This window comes from Myodes glareolus, chromosome 10 (assembly GCF_982192425.1).
Source record: "Myodes glareolus chromosome 10, mMyoGla1.1, whole genome shotgun sequence".
NCBI classification, from domain to species: Eukaryota; Metazoa; Chordata; class Mammalia; order Rodentia; family Cricetidae; genus Myodes; species Myodes glareolus.
Window position 1 is genome coordinate 3,999,815 of NC_142035.1, and position 13,532 is coordinate 4,013,346.

Here is a 13,532-nt window from a genome sequence, read left to right on the forward strand (position 1 = left end):
CAGTAACCTGGGGGAGGTCCCTTAATTTTGACTCAAGTAAAACTCTGGGTCCTTAGTTTCTACCCAGAAAAAATTTCAGAGAGCCAGTATGAAGCAAAGTTAATTCTCTTTCTTTTGTTTTTCAAGATTTATTTATTTTTATTATTTTAAAATCATGTGCACGTGTGTGTGTGTGTGTGTGTGTGTGTGTACTACATACACACACAAGAGTACAGGTGCCCAAAGAGTCCAGATGAAGGTCTTGGATCGCCTGGAGTTAGAGTCACAGATAAGATTATAAGCCACTCAATGTGGGTACTGAGAATCGAACTCAGGTCCTCTCCAGGAGCAGCCTATGTCCCTAATTGCTGAACTCTCTAATCAGAGTTAGGGTTTTTGATACAGATTTTAAGCTATGAGGGTTCAGAGAAAGGTTCAATGTTAGGAAGACCTAGCCAGGAGCAGGATATGGGCCCCTCCGAGAGTCCCCTTAACATCTTTACAGCACTCTGTGCAGGGTTTTGGTGAGCTGAAAGCTGTTATCTTCGAAGGTGACAAAAGCTCTTCCTGAGATCATAGGGTGTCCCTGAGGGTGGTGGCCAGCAAGGACTGCAACGGATAAGGTCAGAGTTTAGGTCAGAGGGCACGGGGAAGCAGGCCATCTGCGCTGTAAATAAAGCTAACAGTCTCGTTCAAGATTCCCAGAATACGTCCGGGGGAAGGAAGGAGGCACAAGGTCATATACATTCAGGCCTTGAGCCTGGGCCATGGCTGTTTTAACATAAAATATCTCCGCAGGAAAGGAAGGCTATCTGTTGTCAGCCTTCAAGCAAATGATAACATGGCTGGAATTCTTGCTTCACAGCTGGCCAGAGGCTTCCCACAGACTCCAAGGTGAAGGGATTCCTCTCCCCTGTCGCACCCCCACAGTGTCTCCATCTTTCTATTCTGCCTCCCACAGTATAGAGGCGAATGTTCTCTTCCTCAGGTGGCCCTGCTAGTCAACATGTTGGGTCCCGTGAACCGCACAGTCCCTGCTGTAGCTTCTTAGTGCTTCTGCCATAGTTCATGTGAGCAAATAAATGGGCATGGATTGGGAACAGTAAAACTTTATTCACACTAAACAGGCTATGGGGGGGGAGGGCGGTAGTTTGCCAACTCCTGCCGTAGAGCTTGTGGTTTTGTGTGCATTTCAGTTTATTTCTCTCACTTGAGCAGCCAATAAGAGCGCTTGTGCCTCGTTATACTTGGAAAGGTGTTTCTTGGCTAGCCTTCGCATCACCATTAGCATTTTTAAAGACCTTGGATGTAACCAGACAGGTTAGATGGACTAGACTTGACCCAAACATACCGGGCCTGAACCCAAAACTCCGGGATGGTCTGTGTAGAGTCAAACATGGGAGATGAAAGCAGAGTGTCTGTGAGTCAAACAAGTTTTGACAGTTAAACCTTCCCCTAAGCATCCAGAACATTCTCCCAGCCTGCTTTTGTCTTTGTTTTGGAATCTTGGGCAAGTACTCTGCCTAAGGTTTGTTTGTTTGTTTGTTTTTGATAATTTCCCATTGTTTCTGGCCAAGAATCAGGGGTTACACATTAATTTATCTAACAACAGTGTCCTGGCAGGTGGGCACACCTACATGATGGGTGAACATGGCATGGACGAGCCAAAAAACTATGCACGTTCCTCAGTCACATAGTAGCGACTGCCCCACATGAGGACATAGTCATTGTTGCTGAGTTCTCTGGTTTCTCAAGGAACGGTGCGTGTGTGTGTGTGTGTGTGTGTGTGTGTGTGTGTGTGTGTGTGTGTTTTCTGAGACAGGGTGTTTCTAGGCTCTGTGTCTTTGTGCTTTTGCCTTCTAAGTACTAGAATTACAGGCATGGGCACAGTGCCCAGTTCCCCCAGTTTCTCAGTGTAAATGACTCAGTGGAAGGAGACAAAAAGAGAGGGTTGGAGAGACTTCTTTGACATCCCACGAAGCAGATACTGTCCCAGTTTTCAACCTCCAGAGAAGAACAGCGAGAGGTCGTGATGCAGGCAGTGGAGAGAGGTCTCTTAGGATCCCATCATGGTCTATTGGGCAAGTCAACCAACCTTTGTGATGGTCTCCGGTGTTTTGCTCCTGCCAGCTGGGCAAGGGTCCTTGTGGTGCTGACCTGTTTACCAAGGCAGAGGGAAAACTTAAGATCATTGCCCAAGAAACCTCCAGAAAGTAGTCCTTGGCTCAACCATGGCCCCATCTGCTTTATCTGAGGGTGTGCGCGCCATTCCATATGTTACCAGAGTCCCCATCCCTCTGCTAAGCCCATTGGCCTCCTCCCTGGGGCACACAGAGTACACGGCTGGCTAGGGAGTCTTAGCTTTCTTACTTGGTGTTAAGTTCGCTAAATCCTGCTCCTTTCCCCAATCTCCAATAAATTATTTTTCCTCTTCTCCCACTCCCCTTCTCCATGGGGAGAAGATTTTCTTGCAATAATTTCCCATCGTTTCTCTTTTATTTTTAATTTCATTAGGGGGCCCAGCCAGCTGTGCAGCCCAGCCATTTTCCCAGCCTTTTGTGAGCATCATTTTACATAGTTCTACTTGGGTCCAAGAAAACTAAACAAAGCTTAATCCTCCTGGAGAGCGCCAGGCCTCCCGACAGATGCAGGGCGTTTTCCTCCGCAATCTTCCGCAGCAGTGGGGGCTGCCTGTACGAGAAGCCAGGAGCACCTCCCTTCCTCAGTGCTGGTCTCAGCACTTTCTTCCAAGGATCCTGGATACATGGTCCAAATAGGAGGGTTGACCCTCAGACAGACTCCGGTGGACTTACCACAAAAAAGAACTGTACCGTAGTGGTGGAAAAACAGACTCTGGAATCCATGCAGTGGCCATGGGAGACTGAGCTCTCCTTCCCATCATGGCCTCTCTCCTGCCAGACCTGGGTCACCTTCTCTTCCCCATCTTCTATGCTGCTCTTCTTACGGTTTGCACAGACCGGACAGAACAACAGCAACAAGCGCCAAGGCAATGAGCTTTCTGGAATCGGCCTCCATGTGTTGAAGGCTGTCCCACTAGAGCAAGGGTATCTCATTCAGTGCCCACGCATGTGGACCCCACCCCAGTGAGACGCTGGCCTCCGCGATACAGCAGGGAACCCTAGCCTTCTCCAGAGCCCACCTCCTTCCTCCTCTCTTTAAATGATCTTTATTGGAGGCTCCAGGAAACAGGGTCCTGTCTGCTCCTTCATCTTTTCTACATCTCTGCCATCTCTCCACACTCACTGGTCTCACAGTTCTCCACAATCCTGGAAACACCTGGACCCCGATGGGAGCTTAACAGTCTGACTCAAGCCACTTTCAGGAACCCCAGGGGTTCCCAGGGCGTTAAGGTACAGTAAGTACCCTCTGAAAACCAAAGCCAGAGAGAGGAAGTGGGTGAGCCCTGGGAACAACGCGAAGAAGGCGGAGTGGAAACAGTCCCACCACAGGTCTTAAACACGGCCCTGCTGCTCCTTGGCCTTGGAATCCAGCGGCACAGCACTCGGTGGGGAAAGGGAAGGCGGTTTTCAGAACTTTCAGTCAAAGGTGCATCATCTCAAACTTGTATAGCTTTTATCTTTTCAATTACGTGTGTCTCTAGGGCTATATGGCCAATCTCTGAAATAAAAACCACAGCAATAAAGTACTCCTAAGAATGGACAGCTCGATTAATTTGAAGCGGTTCTACACACTTTCTGTAGCAGGATGAAGGAGTCAACGGGGGCGGGGGGCAAGCGAAGTTCTGGAGAGCTGGACCAAAACAGTGATGGTGTCCCAGATAGGGGACAAGGACACTCCACCATGTCCACGCTGCAGCTGGAGTGATAGGTAAGGTCCCCACCTTTGTATCCCAAACAAGTTAGGCTCAGCCCTGGTCGCAATATGTCAGAGTAAGAATTGAAAGTAGAAAGAAAAATGTGTTGAGAAGATGAATGAACAGATGGGTCCACTGAGCCCCCAATCACCCCAAGCTGCCTTCAGGGCACTGACATGAACTTAGTTTAAATAGAGGGAGGACTGGAGCAGGGGACTGGAGATGGACACCATTCATCAGTCGTGGTCAAGGTGTGGTCCAGTCCATCATCGGCTCTGCTCTGGTCCTACAAGGTGGTTGATAAACCAATTAGCTGTTAATATGCTAGTTCCGTTGTCTTCTTGGGCCTGCAGGATGATCTTCTGAGGGATGAAGTGTCTCCATCATATGCAAATGTTCTCATCTTGGGGTTAGCTCTAGGTGACTTTAGGTTAGTGCGGTAGTTATTGCCCAGCGTGCATTTTGGGTTCAAAGGATTATGAAACAAGACAGATCCATACTCCTTGAAGGACTTCCCATGCCTGTGCAGGGACAGAATCTGATTCAAAGGCAAGAAGACAGAGAGCTAAGTGAAGCCGAGGTGCTGGGCTCTCATCTATGTTTATTGACCTTGGGGCCCAAGTGAAGAGTCAGTGCTTGGTAGGAAGAGTCCCAGTCCCCAGGAATACCTCCAGACTCACGGTCAAAGGACTGTCCAGCCTGGGACTTCAGTTACACACCAGAGACATTTCCTAGGAATGTGAGTCCTGCTAGGTGAAGGCATGTAGCTGTGACTCTCCGGGGAAGTGGAGGCCACTGAGTCACGCACGACTCCACAAAGTTGATACTGACTTTGGCCCTTCCAGAACCGGGTGTGGGGTCTAGAGGCAGGAGAGGAAAAGATGTATGGACCATGCAACAAGCTGGCAAACACACTGTTCCTTTGGTGGCCTTACACAGCACTCCTTGGCTTTATCTCACATCCTGACGTCTTTGATGTGCTGGTTAATTTAATTGATCACTAATTGTCATAGCAAACATCTAGGGCACTAGTGACACACATGTGTGTGTCTGGCTTTTCCAGAGAAGGGCAGACACCTGTCCTGGATGTTGGCAGCAGTACCTGCTGGACTAGGGTAGGAGACCTTTCCTGACCCACTGAGATGTGTGTAAGCAGTATCATGTCCCCTGTCACAGAGCCGCCTGGTGCCATGACTATCCATCCCTTCACCTGTTGAGCTAAAAGTCAAACTTGCTTCTCTTCATTTGAATCTCAGCACATATTTAAACTGCAACAAGCAGGGGGAAAAATACCCGATTTCATACACTCGCCAACAGATGTCCTTGAAAGTTCAGATACAGCAAGCTGCAGAAAGACGTGTTGGCAGTGGCGGGGGCTGGGGGGTGCGGGCTCAAGATATCTTTCTGAGTGAAAGAAGCAAGTCTGAAAAAGGGACAGACTACAGGATTCTGTCTGCAAACCATGCTAAAAAATTTAAAGCTGGAGAGAGGGGCAAAAGATCAGCAGTTACCTCCTGGGGAGGGGCAGGCGGAGCACTGAGGAGCTCCCCACAGACTTTCTTCTGTGTGGTGCACGGCCTTACACCAACGCCAAAACCTATGTGGAACACCAAGATTTGGCCCTAATGTTAACAATGGACTTTAGCCACAGTGATACCTTGATGTCAGCCATCATCTGCAATAAAAACCTCACAAATGCAAAATGTCAGCCCGGGGAAAATGGGGAAGGCCTATGTGGGAAGTCCTTGTACCCACCACACCACTCTTCTCTAAATGTAAAGCTGTTCTTAGGAAAACTCAGGTCTTGCCAGCTCTGGTAGCACTGGTCTGTGACCCAGGGAGCCGGAAGACTGAGTCAGGGGCATTGCACACAGAGTAAATTCACGGTCAGCTTGGGCAATTAGTGAGTAAATCAAATAAAGGACAAAATGTCAGGGGTTGTTGTTCAGTGGTCCATCTCTGGCCGAGCATGCACGAATCCCTAGGTTCAAATCTCAGGACGCAAGCTACAAGAGCGACAGAGATCCAATCAGCTCTTGGAGAAGAGACCCAGAGGCAGGCAGCTCACTTCGGTGCCTTCTGCTCTCCCCGGGAAGCTCTTTTGGCTTAGCACAGTCAGTTATGGCACCATGTGAACCCTTACTCACTACCCAGAATAAAAGCCTTCTGCAGACCCAACGCTATCCTGGACCCGTGCTCACCCTCCTTGGTCACCTTTCCAACTTAGTTTACTCTTTCCAGGTCCCGGTCTTCCTGTCTGAGAGTACTGCCCCACTTCACTGCCTTATTTGGTCCAGTGTGATGGACCTAGGTCACAGCTCAGTAAGGCCAACCATGTGACTCTTTCCCAGACATTCAGGACTCTTGAAAATATGGCTCAATGTCATTGCTTATTGCCCATCTCTGTTTACCTTTTGCCCTTTCCTGAAATGGATAATCAGGCTCACGTTCCCAGTGGTCCTCAGAGAAGCCCTGTCTTCCTGGTCCCACACCCCAGCACTCAGCATGACATAGCCTCAGTCTGAGGAGGTGGGGACAGGAGCAACCTTGGGACTTAATACCTGAGCTCCAAGTTCAGAAAGAGACTACCTCAAAATATAAGGTGAACAGTGAAGGGAGACACCCAATGGTGATCTCTGACCTTCAAAGGCCCGTGTACATGCACATACAAGTGTGCATGCACACACACACACACACACACACACACACACACACACACACACTTCCATACACATACATCTACACTCACCCTTCCTTTCAGGGGATCCATTGTTGGGATTCTTTTCGTAACTGTATCTATGTTTATATGTAGCCTTTAGTAAAAATGGATTTGAAAATCATTAGCGCTAAGAATGAGTAATTAACTACAATGAACCATGGTTTGGAAAAGTTGGAACAGACTCAGGGACTGAGACCAAGGCCAAACCTTGAAGTTGTGACCTCCATGACAAGGACTTGGCAGGTGTGACACAGTCGCAGATTTCTTACGAGCGTGGCAGCATGAGCCGGGCGCTGATTTACACAGGCTGCACTGGCTTTGAAGATGAAGAACCGCCCCAGCAAACAACATGGAAAGACTGAAAAAGGTAAAAACAAAGATTTTCCCTCTGCGGCCTCCAGGGGGCGCTCTCACTTGTAGCTGCTTGACTGCTAGGAGCTGTGACCTCCCCAATGCGGAAGGTGCTGGTGTATTGTTCAAACCATTCTGTTTCTAGTTCCCCAAACAGTGGCCTGAAGAGACCAACACGGTGTGTCTATTCGTGAGAATTCATTGGTAAACTCTCCCAATCTGTGGGTCTGGTTACTTAGTCAGTGCCCAACACCGGGGGGTTGTTCGGGGTGTTCAGCGAGGCTGTTTTTGAACCCAGAGGGCTGTGCTTAGCACATCGGGCACCCAATAGCAGAAACCAAGCCTGCTGTGACCATCAGAAGTATCTTTAGATCTTACTCCATGTTTCCCGGGGCTGTGTGCGTGCGTTGGGACCTACTGCCTCATGAATGTTCTACTTCAGAACAAAACATCAATAACGCTGAGAAATAAAAACCCTTCCTTCTGGGTTACCTAACTGCATAGCACAGTCCTAGAGAAGCACCCAGAAACCACTGTCTCCCTATAGGGGGCGACAGTGGGTGCCCTTCCTTGGGGAAGAACATGTTTTCAGAGTAGGCTCCCGGTGGTGGGGGGGGGGGCAGGCTGTGGTACCCCAAGGATGAAGGGCATGAAGCGTGGAGGGTGAAGTTCCCCCCAGCCGGGGTCCCTGCCCTTCCTCCCACGTTAAATGGAAACATATGCTGGAGGCAGGACCGGTAGAGGGGCTGCTGAAACCGGAGCCCTTGGAGTGAGGCTCACCGAGGCAGGTCTGGGGGGTGAGAGGCTCTTGGGAGCCTTTGAAAGTTCCCAGGCCGTGGCTGCAGCGAGAGTTCCGGGTGGTTGATTAGTTGGAAGGAACACAGAGGTGAGGAGGGACAGCTTTGGTAAACAACGCCAGCTTTGGTCTCCCCTGGCCCCCTGCGGTCCTTTATGCCCCAAATCCTGGGCTAATTTTCAGGGAACCTACCTCCCCCTAATTACCTAATTGTTACTAAGTGACATTTGGAGAGCCAGGCCAGGAGTGACCGAGTTAATTCTGCTTGCTTTGCAGACAGGGGCTGCAGGGCCCCCCACCCTCCCCACCTCCCCAGAGGAGGCCTCAGGGACGTAGGAGGGAAAAGTAGGGCTGGCTCAGCTCAGGCGCCAGCTCCTGGTCCCCGTACAGCTTTCCCACTTGATGGGGGGTCAGCCGGGTCTCTCGGGGATTCAGGGGGAGCAAATGCCAAGCGCTGGAAACCAGGAGATGAGAACACAGCAGGCTGTGAGCGATTGCCTTGGAAACCGGACTGGAAGTTTCTGGAACATTCGAATCCTTCCAGTGCGGCATCTGTAGATGGCAGTAGAGCGCTTTCTCAAACTGCCTGCCGCAGACACTTTAATGGAAAAGACTGGATTTTTTATTTTACTGCGCCACAAGCTGCCTTTATTTTTTTATTTTTTTTTTCAGGGTTCTGGGGTTGTTTTTCACAGAGATGAAAAGAGAAGGCAAATTGGGCCTCTTACCTAACCTGTGTGGGCCTCAGAGTTCTCCTTCTGCTTAGACGTGAGTAGGGACTGTCTTTTTGCCCCCTCTGAAACAGAAAAAAAGCCCCCCAGGAAAACAGAAAGTCCATAATCTTTCTCTGTCCCTCCAGCCCTGAGCCTCAGTTTTGAAAGCAAGCACTCCAGCCTGGTGAGATGGGTTTCGTGGTTGGAGAGGTCCAGGTTGGGGTTTGGGATCAGGCCACAGCAGCTGGCAGCTGGTGGTCTTTGCCGCTGAGGCCATTTCTCTCTGCTTCCAGGCTGATAGAAAACCATTACGGCAGCCCAGCTGTTGGGAAGGCTTCCTGTAGAGCATGTAACAGGCAGTTCTTATGTCAGTGAGGCTAGGGGCAAGTAAAACAGACTCTCTCACGATGGAAGCCCACCATGACCTCGGCAGGCTGGCACATGAATCTGCATTTGAGCAACAGGCTGGTGCAGAGCCCCAGAGTCGCTCCCCCCGCAACCCCCGAGTTCTGGGGTACCTTCTGTGCATCCTGAAGGTGACCCCTGGTGTGACACCTACAGCATCTGGAGCTGACTGCCAGATGAAACAGAGAAAGGAGCAGAGGGAAGACTGGCTCCATCAGAATGTTTAGGTTGGTCTTTCTGGGTTGTTAAATGTTAAAAATATGCGAAAATCCAGATGTTGCGCTTTTATGCCCCAAGAAAGTGAGGTTTGTTAGGCCAAAAAAAACTTTCCTGAGTTTGCCACAAACTCCCTGGATATCAACACCAAAGGGAGCTCTTGTTCCCTGACCCTGGATTTTAAAGGTTTATTCAAACTACTTGCTTCGGAGACCCAAGAAAAGGCTCACGAAACCTTTCTCTAAGGGTCCGAGTCGGCCATTCCAGGGCCACCTCTGGCCCAGGAGAGAGGCAGTGGTTGCTAAGATGAGCGCACCAGACAGGACTCAGCAGTCATCTGGGTCAGAGTCTGACCTGGACTGTTTCTTTTCAGATGCGTCCCCAAACATGTCAATTTACCTCTCTTACGTCTGTGAAATGGGTTGATGACACGTGTTCCTGCCCCAAAGACCTTTTACCTATGTCTGCTAAGGGTGACAATCAAGAATATTTCTGGCTTTCACAGATAGCCAGCCCTTCCTGTGAGTGGCATCTTGAGCATTGTGAGGGCTCAGAGAGCTGGGCTGTGCGGTGCTGGGAAGATGGCGCGGTTGGTTAAGCACATACCGGGCAACACGAGGACTTGAGTTGGATTCCTAGCACCCACAGAATAGCCAGAAACAGTGACATGTTCTTGTAGTCCCAGTGCTGGGGCAGCAGAGGCAGGAGGATCTCTGGGGCTCACTGGTGAGTTTTCAGAACAGGGAAAAGCCCTGTTTCCAAAGACAAGGAGGACAGACAGGCATGGCAGCACGTGCCTTGAATTCCAACACTAGAGAAATGGAAGCGGGCAGGTTGTTGTGAGTTTGAGGTCAGCCTGGTCTGTGTGGCAAGTTCCAGACCAGCCAGGGCTTCATAGTCAGGCAGTCTGTCTGTCTTTCTGTCTGTCTGGTGTCCATCCACAACCCCCCCACGTTTCCCCAAAACAAACAAACAAAACTAACTGAAACAAAATGAAAAGGCATAGTGGTTGAGGAAGACGTCGGGCTTTACAAGCATGCCTAATCAAACCTCATTCAGACACATAAAAGGGGAGGGAAAAAAAGACAGATGAACAGGAAAAAAAGATGCCCTCAGGGTTGGGAGTCTGAAGGCGGACTGGGCCTCAACTCCATTCTGTGAGGCCCCTGACTCACACTTTCCTGGCTCTGCAGTAGCAACCAGTCCAGCTGCTCGGGGGGCCCATGTCTGCTCAGTGCCCAACATACCTGAAGGTGGCAGATCATGGAAGAAGGCTGGTCTCTGGACCCAGGTCCTCCATAGACTTGAGGTTTCACATGGCCTAACAGTGCAGTGAGTGTGGGCTGTGTGGCTTCCCTGTGCTCCCGTGTGCTCCCCCCTCCCACTATATCCTCTGGGAAGACCTCTTTAGGTGGCTTGATGTTGGAATCCATAGCAGAAATGCTAGAATCTTCTTAGGACCCAGGTCCCACCCCAGGGCACATGGTGGTCGCTTCCATAGACTCTTGTTCTAGGCACCGGGCAATTTCCTTTGGGGACAACAATTAGCCAGGAACAGAGTCCTCACCAAACTGAAACTATAAAGTTTTTCCACAAGTCATTACACAGGTGAAGCTGGGGTTGGTGATCCTGGGAGGACCATGGCCAGATGTAGAAGTAGCAGTTGGAGACAGGCATACCAAGTCCAGGAAAGGGGATGAGGGATGGGCATCAGGGAGGATGGAGAAGAGAAGACTATCCAGACCTTCTTCTGCTTAGGAGCCATGTCTCATGCTTGAAAAAACACCACTGTGGGTCAACACATCCGCTGGCCCATTTCTGGGGGGTAGCCCTATTCACCTCCATTTCGCGACACTGTTGTTTGAGGTGAAGGCCCAGATGGATGCATTTCCTGGGAAACAGAGAGGATTTGGCCATGCTGAATCAGTTTGCAGCAGCGGGAGGTGGGAGTGGGGAGGGTTAAGCCACAGCAGCTGGTGAAGCTTCCGTGCTGGGGCCAGGGGGGCCCAGAGAGGGCCCTCAATCCAGGCAACCGTGGATGTGAGCCTGATTTCTCCAACGAGGGGCAGTCAGCCATGGCAGGCAGACACTCAGAGGCGTCAATGCTCCGTCAACATTTGGAAGAGGATAAATGAACCGGGTGATGAAGGCAGGGACAGCGGTGGGGCCCCGGTGAGCGGGCCTGCATGCTTATCTCCGCTAGCCCGCTTGCAATCACCAAGGCCCCCATAGTGGGGGCTGTGAATAAACACTCGTCAGCTTCTTTAGGGGCAACTTTATTTGCTGAACTAACACGAATCCTCCTGCCATTTTTTTTTTCCTGGATCGCTCTTGATGGAGATTCAGGGCCTCTTAAACCCTCACCGTCTACATTTACTTTAAAGGCCAATCTCCCTCTTGTCCTGGCTCCCACCCCTGTCTCATTAATAGAACTCGAAGATAGATATCAGGGGTTTTAGACTTGATTTGTATGACTATCTCAGAGGCCAATTTTAGGGTCTACAAGGGTCCTCTTTCTGTTTCCTAAGCATACCATTCGGTATTCACCTTTTCTGACTGCATTGTAGAACCCATCATCAACCAGGGATTTTGTTCTCTTCCAAACATTTGTTTTTGCTGGTTTATTTATTTTTGTGGGGGTCAGAGGCCCTGCCACAGCACACATGTGGAAATGAGAGGACAACTTGGTACGGTGGTTCTCTGCCTCCACTTTTATGTAGCTTTCAGGGAACAAATTCCAGCTACCAGGCTTGCATCCTTGGGTGGCAAGTGTCTTTACCCACTGAACCATCTGGCCCGCAAGCTTGCTTTCCTAATCCACTGGGTCTCACAGCTGGCAGAGGTAACATGGGGTTCTTGTTCTCTCCCAGTTTGCCAGTTCCCATGGTTGTAGGTGATCTAGAAGGTTTTGTTAGCTACTTTGTAAGTTTTCCGTGCTAACGAGAATTTAGACACTGCACTCAGAGGCCCCCCCACCGGGGGCAATCTCTCCTTCCTGGTAAGTGTCCTTGTCCCCAGTGAACTCTGCCTGGTGGAGGTCAGGAGACGAGGAGGATGGTCAGTCAGTAAAGGTTCAGCAGTGGTAGTGTATGCTTGCCATCCCAGAGATAGGGAGGCAGAGACAGGCGGATTGGGAGTTTGTTGGCTAGCCAGTGTAGCCTAACCTACACATCCTAGGTTTCAGATGAGATCCCAAAGTGGATGGCATCTGCACATACACACACACACACACACACACACACACACACACGCACACACACACATGCATCCCCCCACACACGAGGTATGTGTGACTATCTGTACATCCCCACAAACTTGCACACACACCTGCATACACTAACACACCTTCCACAAGACCTGCTTGGTTGGGTTGTTGTATGAACTTCCTAGCTCACTTTTAAAGATGACTTAAAGCAGCATGGTGCACAAAACACTAGTCTAAGCTGCAGACCTGTGCCCAGGACTTGTGTTCAAAAACTGACAAGAGATGGCAGGTCACTGGCTGGAACCACGGGTGGATCCCAGTTTTTTTTTTTTTTTCCTTTTTACCTCTTCCGAATAGGGTCCACTTCTATCGTCATCATCTGTCTTACTGTGTGCCCTCCTCTTTGATGAAGCAATGGCCCTAGAACTCAAAGATATGAAGCGCCAAAGGACCTGCCTCTGGAAGTGAGGGTCGTCTTCCAGCCTGGAGTTGGGAAGCAACACGTGAAGACCAGAGTCCTGTACGCCTGACTTCGCTGCACAGAGTCAGCCACTAATTGGTTGACAGTGAGAAATCACGACCTTTTGCTTTTGCTCTTATTGACAGCAAGCTGATGGATCTGACTAAACAGAAGGTAAGGTTGGGAGAGATCCACACTGCCTGAGGAAGTGAGGTTGGAGGCATCCTTCCTACCCCACTGTGCCTTCAGCTGCCTTCTGTCATCACAGACCCTTCATTCATCAGCTTGGAGCACCACCGTACCCTCGAATCAAAACAGCTTTCATTCTTATCCCCCCGCCCCCGAGAGCCACCCACACCTGATCCCAGCTTCCTAGGTGGCATCCTGAGTCTATGTGTTTATAATTAACAAGTCCTACATAATTATAACCAACGGAACTTCCAATCTTGTTCTGGGAGGCAATTATTAGACCCCCCCCACACAACCCTAGATTTGAAAAACAAAACTTTTGTCCACCCAGGCACCATCTGTCAGAAACAAATAAATGTTGTGTATGAAGTTCAATGCACACCCATGAACTTCTAAATTAAAGAACATGAGAAATAAAACTTCACGCAGTGCGCTCAATAAATAAATGCATATGTGTGCACCTGTCAAAAGTCAGGCATAGCAAGCAGGGGGGTGGTAAGTAGGCCACTGAAAAGGGCAAAGGAGAAGTAGAGGGGGAAAGAGGATGAAAAACAAGCCAAAGAAAAACTGCCTTGTGTTTCTGCTGTAACCAGTGTGGGTACAGAACAGACAAAAGGTTCACCAAGGACCAAAGTCTGAACCGTGGCTGTGATCTCAGAATGGA

The 13,532-nt window shown here is 49.9% G+C and overlaps 1 long non-coding RNA gene across 1 annotated transcript; it reads right to left on the reverse strand.

The window, feature by feature from the left end:
- Positions 1-1,106: 1,106 nt before the first annotated feature.
- LOC125404762 (uncharacterized) lies at positions 1,107-8,147 on the reverse strand. Its single transcript, XR_015004222.2, has 3 exons — positions 7,665-8,147; positions 2,793-6,891; positions 1,107-2,136 (listed from the first exon to the last, which is right to left on the reverse strand). It is a non-coding gene; the product is annotated as an uncharacterized LOC125404762 (long non-coding RNA).
- Positions 8,148-13,532: the final 5,385 nt, after the last annotated feature.